The following is a 10030-nucleotide window of genomic DNA, read 5'->3' on the forward strand; positions in this document are numbered from 1 at the left end:
ATTCTTGGATGATGATTACTCTGTTGATATTTGAGGGTTATTCATGGAAACCCCGTTGATTTGTGTTGAACTGAATGAAAATGGCTTAAAGGGTTAGCTTGGGGATACTCGTAGCCTCAAGCACCGTGTGACGCTCCAGGACCCATTTTCCGGGGCGTTACAGTAAACTTGTTAAGTCAATTTATGGACTAAAACAAGAACCTAAACAGTGGCATGTGAAGTTTAACCTAACCATGTTGGCAAACGGGTTCAAGATAAATGAATGTGATAAATTTGTTTACATTAAAGACACTCCAAATCACCAAGTCATTGTTTGTTTGTATGTGGATGATATGTTGATCATCAGTAAGGACATTTCGGGCATAAATGCTACGAAATGAATACATAAGAGAAAGTTTGATATGAAAGACCTTGAAATTATAGATGTGATCTTCGGAATAAGAATCCATAGAAAAACACAAGGGTTGGAGTTTCTATGGTCTCATTACATGAAAAAGGTACTTGACAAATTTAAGTATCTGGAATTTGGTATTGCCAAGACCCCATTAGATGTGGGCTTTGCACTTCAAAAGAATGAAGGTAAAAGTGACTCACATTTAAAGTATGCAAGACTATTGGGATGTTTAATATATATAATGAATTATATATCACCAGACATAGCATATGCTTTTAGTAAGTTGAGTCAATACATGAGTAATCCCAGTAAAACTCATTGGGTACAAGGAAAAGAGTTTTGGGGTATCTTAAATACACTCAAGACTATGCTTTACATTTTAATAAATATCCCATAGTAGTTGAAGGATATAGTGATGCAAATTGGATCGAATGAAGTAAAATACATGAGTGGATATGTATATACTATTGGTGAAGGAGCGGTCTCTTGGAATCATCCAAATAGACATGTATTGCTCGCTCCACAATGAAATATGAGTTTATCGCGTTGGATAAAGATGTTGAATAAGTAGAATGGCTATGGAATTTTTGGGAAGATATTCCTTATTGGCCCAAACTAGTGGCACCAGTATGTATACACTGTGATAGACAATCGGTAATATGTAGGGCAAAGAGCATGATGTACAATGGTAAATATCTTCACATATGATAGAGACATAATACCATTAGGGAACATCACTGTTGACTATGAGAAGTCAAAGGATAATGTGTCAGATCCATTTAAAAAGGCCTATCTAGAGAAGGAGTTGAGAGGACATCCAAGGGAATGGGTTAAAGGCCTAGGACAAGTCAGCATGACAGTAAATCTACCTAGCATACTAGAGATCCTAAGATCTAGGTTCAAGGAGATCAAACAAAGTTGTGTCTACCAGATTCAACATTGTCAATTTAACCAACCCATGTAGACAATATTTAGTAAACAAGGATAAGGCTTATGGTGTGAAGTCTTTTAATGATTATCTAAATTTGGCAGATTTGACCAAATAGTTTAATCTATAGGATTGAAAATTTAGAAATCACCTATGTGAGGGTGAAGTGGAAGCTGCTTCATGGAGAATATTAGTAAAGGCTTATTCTCTAAGATCTTTTGAGACCGGGATGTGTTCATGGCTGAAACGAATAAAACCGTGAGAACCATAAATGGTAAAAGGTTAGTTGTGTAATGTGTGTTGTCTAGGTGTACATTAAAGCTTGAAAATTAAAAGATATCAAATTTACTGATTAACCGAGTGCATCTGATGAATGTTTACTACAGAAAGTTCAAAGGGAAACGCACTTATCCAGATGCAATCAGTCTTTGCTTGATAATAACATACTTGTCCATAAAGTTTTATGAAAAAGTAGCCATTCCCCATTAATGTGGGGGATTGTTATAGGTTCTAGATCAAAAGTGTTAATGGAAAATGGAGGGAACTAAGTGGAGGGAAGAATTGAGGTAACACTCAAAAAATGAAAAGTGTACTAAAAAATGGAAAGTCTACTAATTCTCCCAAGTTGGTGGGAGAAGTAAACTTTCAAGTATTTATATTAAGAAACACTTACTCCACATGGTAAGTGAGGCAAGAACTAAGAGGTGCCTCACGCCGTCATCGTCTTCACTCGCTCAGCTCGGCTTCGGCTTCGGATATGGATTTGGATTAGTCAAATGATCGATCGATGAGATCTATCTTTTTAAAAAAAATTTATTTAAACAGTCTGAAAAACCAATGGAAAAACACAACCAATTTTGTTTGTAGTTTTTGAACCTCTATTAACATGCATGCATGCAGTGCAGAAACAACTGCAGAATTCCAAATGTTGCTTCAAAAGGGATCCAACCCTTCAATGAAATGACATACTGATTAAAAAAAAGGTGTCTTTTCGGATGGTTGTGACTATCTAGTAAAGAGACACACTGATTCGATGAACAAACATAACTATTTCGATGAATAGACATGACTGTTCAAGAGGACATATCTTTCCTAATGAACCATTGCCTCTTTTCGGAATAGGAACCTAATGGCTATATAAACATGCATTTATCCATATGTTTAGGTATGAAATTTTTCCTACATTAAAAAAACATTTCTTGATTTCTGAAATACTCTGTGTGATCATCTAACCATTGAGTGAGTTCAAAGAGAATCCAATCATTTGAGGCACCACTACAGTTGGATTGTTAGGACATTTTATCCTAGGAGGAAAATTCCACAACCTTGGGTACTTGAGGGGAATTATTTCCTTGAGGACACTATGTGAAGTCGAAGGACTTGGCCTTTTTTGGTTTCCTCTAATTTTTTAAAAAACACACTTCTTTAAAAGGTCTTTTTTATCTTGTATTGGGGGTGTTACATAACTTTATAAGTGTTCTTAGTTTATACTTGAACTTGTGTTGAAGTTGTTGTGCAGAAATATAGATTTTGTGTACCCGAATACAACAATCTTAAGGAAATAAGTTTTGGAATTTGCATTGCGTGGTTTCTGGAGATTAAAGCTTTATGCTTTCTACTCAGTTTGAACTTAACTAATGGTTTGAAGAAATAAAATCTTCATAACAAGTTAAAGATCACTCGATTGATGATTGAAAGTCATAAAAACTTCATCATTAAACTAGAAATAAGGGGTGTTTAAAGTTGCTACAATAAGTAATATTTTGATATACTAAATTCATTGTCTTGTGGTGACAGAAAAATGACTACTAACAATCAAGTGAATGATGTTGCAATGAATGCGGCAGCAACTAATGTTGCCACAATAAGTCGTACGCATGCTCTGCTGGCAATGGCATCAGTGGAAAAACTTGAAAAATTCACGGGTGTTGATTTCAAAAGGTGGCAACAGAAGATGTTCTTCTACCTTACAAATTTATGCCTTCAACTATTCACATCTAAATAAGCTCATGAGGTTCCCGATGAAACTTTGAACCAGGAGAAATTTATCGTTACAGAGGCATGGAACCACTCAGATTTCCTATATAGGAATTACATTCTAAATGGCCTCCAAGATGAACAACACAAAGTGTATAGTAGAATGAAAATGAAAAAGGAGTTGTGGTGTGCGCTAGAAAGAAAATACAAGACTAAGGATGCGGGAACCAAAAAATTTTTCACTGTAAGATTCCTTGAGTTTAAAATGATTGACAGCAAGTCTATTCTATCTCAGGTCCAGGAACTACAAGTAATCATCCATGATCTCCTCGAGGAAGGCATGAGTTTGATGAATACCTCAGTTGAACATGTCAAAAATGTTCACATAAACTTTATTATAGGTTTGGTTATGAACGATCCGTTTCAAGTTGCAGTAATAATAGAGAAGTTACCACCATTGTGGAAGGACTTCAAGAACTACTTAAAACATAAGCGAAAGGAGATGAAAGCCGAAGATCTTATAGTGAGACTGCGCATTGAAGAAGACAATAAAGCCACAAAAAGGAGGTCGAAAGGAAATTCTACAATAAGTGGAGAAAATATTGTAGAAGTCGACCACAACAACACTAGAAACAGAAGAAAGTTGGACAGGAAAGCAATCAATTCAAGAAGAAATTCAAGGAAAAATTCTTTAATTGTGGCAAGATTGGCCTCAAGTTAAAAAATTGTCGTGCCCCAAAGAAAGGGAATAAAAGGACCAAGCAAATATGGCTGAGTCCAAGAAAGAAATGGACAATCTGTGTGCCATGCTATCTGAATGCAACTTAGTGGGAAAGCCTCAAGAATGGTGGATGGATTCCAATGCCACCTGCCATATTTTTGCTAATAAGAAGTTATTTGTTGCTTTTTCTCCGATTCAAGGCAAAGAGAAGATATACATGGCCAACTCCACAACTGCAAAAGTTGAAGGAACAAAAAAAGTCTGTCTGAAAATAACATCAGGCAAAGTGTTGACTTTGAACAATATCTTGTATATACTGGAGTTACAGAAGAACTTTTTGTATCACTTCTTGACAAAAATGGATTCAAATATGTATGTGTTTCCAAAATATTTTACTTAGTAAAGAAGAAGTATATGTAGAAAAAGGCTACCTCATAGAGGGCCTATTCAAAATAAATGTAACGAATATTGAAATCAATAAAAGTTCAGTTTCATCTTACTTGCTTGAGTCTTATGATTTTTGGCATGAATGATTAGGATATTTCAATTGCAAAACATTATGAAAACTGATTAACTTAGAATTTTTGCAAAACTTTGAGTTCAATAAATCAAAATATCAAACGTGTGTGGAATCAAAGTATGCTAAGCATCCGTATAAGTCTATTGAAAGGAATTCCAATTCCTTAGACTTAATCAACACAAACATTTATGATATTAAGTCAACACCATCTCATAGTGGAAAAAAATATTTTATAACTTTTATTGACGAATGCATGAGATACGGTTATCTCTATTTGCTAAATAGTAAGGATGAAGCAATAGATATGTTTAGGCAATATAAAATAGAAGTTAAAAATCAGTTAGAGAAAAAATCAAAATTATAAGAAGTGATAGGGGCGGAGAATATGAATCTCCCTTTGCCCAAATATGTGTAGAGAATGCAATTGTGCATCAAACTATGACCTCGTTTTCACCTAAATCTAATGTAATTGTGGAAAGGAAAAATCAAACTTTGAAGGAAATAATGAATGCCTTACTTATAAGTTCACGTTTACCGCAAAACTTGTGGGGGGAAGCTATCCTTACAACTAACCGAATACTCAATAGAGTGCCCCATAGTAAGACACAATCAATTCAATATTAAAAATGAAAAGGAAGGAAACTCAACTTGAAATATTTTAAAGTGTGAGGGTGTCTAGCGAAGGTGCAAGTTCCTATGCCTAAAAGAGTAAGGATTAGGACCTAAGACGGTGGACTGCATGTTCATAGGATATGCTAAAAATAGTAAAGCATGTCGGTTTTTGGTTCATAAATCTGAACATCCGAATATCAATGAAAATACAGTAGTTGAATCAGCTAATGCTGAATTCTTTAAACATATTTACCCGTATAAAACTAGACATAAACAGTCTAGTAGGGGTCTAAATGACCTCGAGATGAACTGAGTAAGGATGTACATAATGATGAGAATCCAAGATGTAGTACATGTCATAGAACGTCAAATTCGTTTGGATCAGATTTTGTAATATTTCTCTTCGAAAGTGAGCCCCAAACATTTTAAAAATTGATGTCATTATTAGACTTATCCATTTTGAAAGAGGCAGTCAATAGTAAGATTGATTCAATCTTAAGCAACAATAAGTGGGAGTTGGTTGATCTTCCTCCAGGAAATAAACCTTTAGGTTCTAATTGATCGAGTGCATCCGATGCATGTTCACTACGGAAATTTAAAAAAAAATCCACTTTTCCAGATGCAATCAGTCATTCCTTGATGATCACATACTTGTCCGTAAAGTTTTATAAAAAAAAAAGCCATTCCCCATTCATATGGAGGAATGTTGGGTTCAATAATAAAGTGTGAATGGAAAATGTTGGGAACCAAGTAGAGGAAAAATTGAGATAACACTCCAAATGAAAAGTGTACTAAAAAATGGAAAAGTAACTCAAAACTGCACCAATGTGAGAGAATTTAGTAGACTTTTCTATTCTTTAATACACTTTCCATTTTGAGTGTTATCTTAATATTTTCTCCACTTGGTTCCTCTATTTTTCATTCACACTTTAATCTTGAACCCAACACAATTAGCTTCAACCATAAACACTTTAACATTCAAAATGATAAGTTGTAGTGTGAAAAAATAGAAGACATAATGGAAAAGCACATTGATAATACCGACGATGAAACGATATGATCTACGCTCATAACCATCTTTGGTTTTCTTTGAAAAATAGTTTCAATAAAGGGACATCTTGACAAAATTGACGACGAAGTTGTTGGGAGAAAAACATGAAGAAGAAGAAGAAGAAGACAAAAATCCGTAGTGTTTTTATAGAAGTAGAGAATGCAAACCAAATTAGACACAATTAGAAGACTAATTTGGAAAAAGACATGCAAATTTGATAAAAAGAGAATACTCAGAAACCAATTAGAACAATAATTTGCAAAAAGGCATGTAATAAAATTTGAGGGAATATTTTTTAAAGAAATTTAATTGGGTAAAAAAAGATGAAACGGCGATTTTGTCTAAAGACGAATTGTTTTAATGAAGGGAAAAAAGTTTGAATCACTTTTCTAAGAGTCTTCACACTTTTAATATATTGTAGATACATTTTTACTCTTCTACGCTTCAAGTATTTTTAAATTTTTCATACTCATTTTTCTTTCAACTTCTATTTTTATATCTTTTTTCTTTTTTTTTTTATTCTTCCTTGAATTTTATGTGTTTTTTCTTGTTAATTTCTTTGTCTCAATCTTTATTTTTTTATCAAGCATTATTTATATTTTATTTCTCTACCTATTTTTTAATTCATTTATCTCGACTTTTTTCTCTTTCTTTATTTTTATCTTTCTTATTTTCTTTATTTTCATTTTTCTCAATTTTTTTCTTCTCTTTTATCTTAACCTTATTTTTTTCTTCTCTCTTTTTTTCTTTTTTCCCAATCTTTATTTTTTGTCTTTTTTCTTTTTTTCTTTTTTTCTCAACTTGTATTATATTTCGCTAATGAACGGAAAGTTGGATAATCCGCAAAGAGGATCTTCTTTCTTTGACATTAAAATAAATTAAGGGCGTGGCTTATTTTTTGAATGTCTTTTGGGATAAGTCTTACCTGTAAGTCAAGGGTTATAGAACATCTCATACATCAAGACATAATGTGGTAGTACCAAGTCTGGCTCGTGCGCGTAACTTGTTTAAAATTCTTGAGCTAAGTCTTGCCTTTAAGACAGACTTATAAAGTATCTCATAAAATAGGACATAAGGAAGTAACGATTGCCCATGGGGAGTAACTTTTTCTTTTGCGAGGTTCTTGAGTTAGGTCTTGTCTTAGAGGCAAGACTAATAGAACATAGAATGAGGTAGTGTCAACTCTTGCCCATCAGGCAAACTTGTTGTTTGAACCTTGGGCTAAGTCATGCCTCTAAGGTAAGAGTCAAAACGTCTCTTAAATCAAAACAAAATGTGCTAGAGTCAACTCTTACCCATGAGGCATAACTTTATGGTTAGAAAGTTCTTGGCCTATGTTTTACCTTTAAGGAAAGTTATAGAGTATCTCATAAGTTAAAACACAATGTGGTAGTGTCAACTCATGTCTATTTACATATCTTGTTGTTTGAAAGTCCTTGAGATAAGTCTTGCCTCTAAGGCAAGATTTGTTGAACATCTCAATAATCAAGACACAATGTGAAAGTGTTAACTCCTGTTCTTGGGACATAACTTGTTATTTGAAAGTACTTGGGCTAGGTCTTGCCTCTAAGGCAATAGTTATAGAGCATCTTATAAGTCAAAATACAATGTGGTAGTGTCTACTCTTTCCCATTGTACGTAACTTATTGTTTGAAAGTCCTTGGACTAAGTCTTGCCTCTAAGGCAAGGTTATAGAACATCTCATAAATCAAGACACAATGTGAAAGTATTAACTCTTGCTCGTGGGGCATAACTTATTATTTGAAACTCTTTGGGCTAAGCCTTGTCTCGGTAGTACCAACTCTTGCCCATTGTATGTAACTTGTTGTTTGAAATTCCTTGGACTAAGTCTTTCTTCTAAGGTAAGAGTTATAAAATTTTTCATAACTAAAACACAATCTAGTAGTGTCAACTTTTACCCATGGGGCGTAACTTGTTATTTAAAAGTCCTTGAGCTAAGTATTACCTTTAAGAAAAGAGTTATAAGACATCACATAAATCGAGACACAATATTGTAGTGTCAACTCTTACCCACGGAGTATAACTTATTATTTGTGAGGAATCCAATAAAAGAAAAGTAATAGAAGTTGAGAAAAAAGAAAAAAAATAAATAAAAACATTGAAAGAAAAAAAAAACATTCAAAGAAAATAAAAAAGAGAAACAAAAAAATGTTAAGAAGAGAAAAGGAAAAAATATAGAAAAAAATAAAGGTTGAAAAAAAAAACAAAACAAAACTAAAGGTTCATAAAAATAAATAAATAAAAATCACAGTAAATTTAAAAAATGAGAAAAGAAAATGAAAGTTGAGAAGAGAAAAAGAAAACAATAAAGATTGCTGAGAAAAATTTGAAAAAAAAAAAAGAGAAAATAAAAAAAATAGAGTAAAACAAAAAAAGAAAAAAAAAATATAAGTTGAAAGATAAACATGTATAGAGAGTTGTTTAAAAATATTTGAGATATAGAGGGGACAATAATTATTTGGTCCATACATAAAAATAGAAAGAAAACTAGTTTTGTAAGTCTTTTTTTATGAGAGACAAAATAGCAAAGCCGTTTATATAGTTTACAAAATAGTGGGTGATTTTATATTTTTGTCTCCCATAAGAAAAGTCTTTAACGATATTTTCAAGGTGGTCATTTTTTATCTACTGGAGGCACGCAGTGCAGTGTATTCTTTTTCAAAGCAAAGCAAAGTTGGGTCACATGTGCAAATAGCCTCTCAAGTATTTTATGGGGGGATATACTATACTTTTTAATATGTGCATATTTTTTTACATGTCTGGAGATTAGGTACACATGTTTTATTTAACATGCATTTTCAGCTTGTTGTATTTGATAGAAACAAACTTACATATAGTAGGGAAAATGGTCAAATTTACAACCCCCCTCCCATCCACCCACAAACTTTTTTAATCAAATTTCCCTCTTTAATTTGAAAAATTAACTAAATATATCATTCCTCATACTTTGGGGTCAACCCTCCCTATCATACTTTGTGGCTAAAGTTACCCTCGCTGTTAAGAATTTTTTCAGATGTACCATTTCTAAAAATAAAAAGGTTAAAAAACATAGCCCTCGGTTCTATTAGTATGAATTTCACCGCTAAGTGCATATCAAAATTTGAAATATTCAATGGGTCTAAGCATCGCTAAGTACCATTTTTTATGAACTTTACGTACATGGATGCAGATCCAAGAACTGAGGGGAGGGGGTATACTTGTTTGTATCTATACTGATGCAAATTTATATTTTATGAGCTATACACTGATAAATATCCAGTAGCCTAATCTCGTTGAAAAAATTTGACATGAAGAACTGAGAGGGGGGTAGATTTTTCTATGTCTTTTTTTATGGATAGGGTTGGGTCAGATTGAATCAGGTTAGATTAGGGTGTTTTTATTTTTTTTAAAAAATGGAGTTACTTAACACTAATTTGGACTTTTCTATTAAATGAAGGTTACAAGTGAAAAGTTTCTTAACAACCAGGGTAATTTGACCCATAGTCTGACAACGAGGGTAAATTTAACCCAAAGTATGAGGAAGGGCATATTTAGCCAAATTTTCAAAGTAAAAAAAAGTAAATTTGACCCTTTTCCCTATAATGTTCAACTGAAATTTTCGAGCAAGTTTGAAGGGAACTATATGTGTTTGGACTTTGGCATTTAGTTTTCATGCTGTAATAACAATGTTAAGCTTTTACAACCAGGGTACCTATCCGAATGATCAATTTTATGCCTACTTTTCATGTAGGCATAATACATAAACATGTCTTTTATTTTGATCTTAGTTTGCATTGTGTCATTCAATTTTGAGTGTGCATAAGTAG

This window comes from Capsicum annuum, chromosome 3 (genome assembly GCF_002878395.1).
Source record: "Capsicum annuum cultivar UCD-10X-F1 chromosome 3, UCD10Xv1.1, whole genome shotgun sequence".
Lineage (NCBI taxonomy): Eukaryota > Viridiplantae > Streptophyta > Magnoliopsida > Solanales > Solanaceae > Capsicum > Capsicum annuum.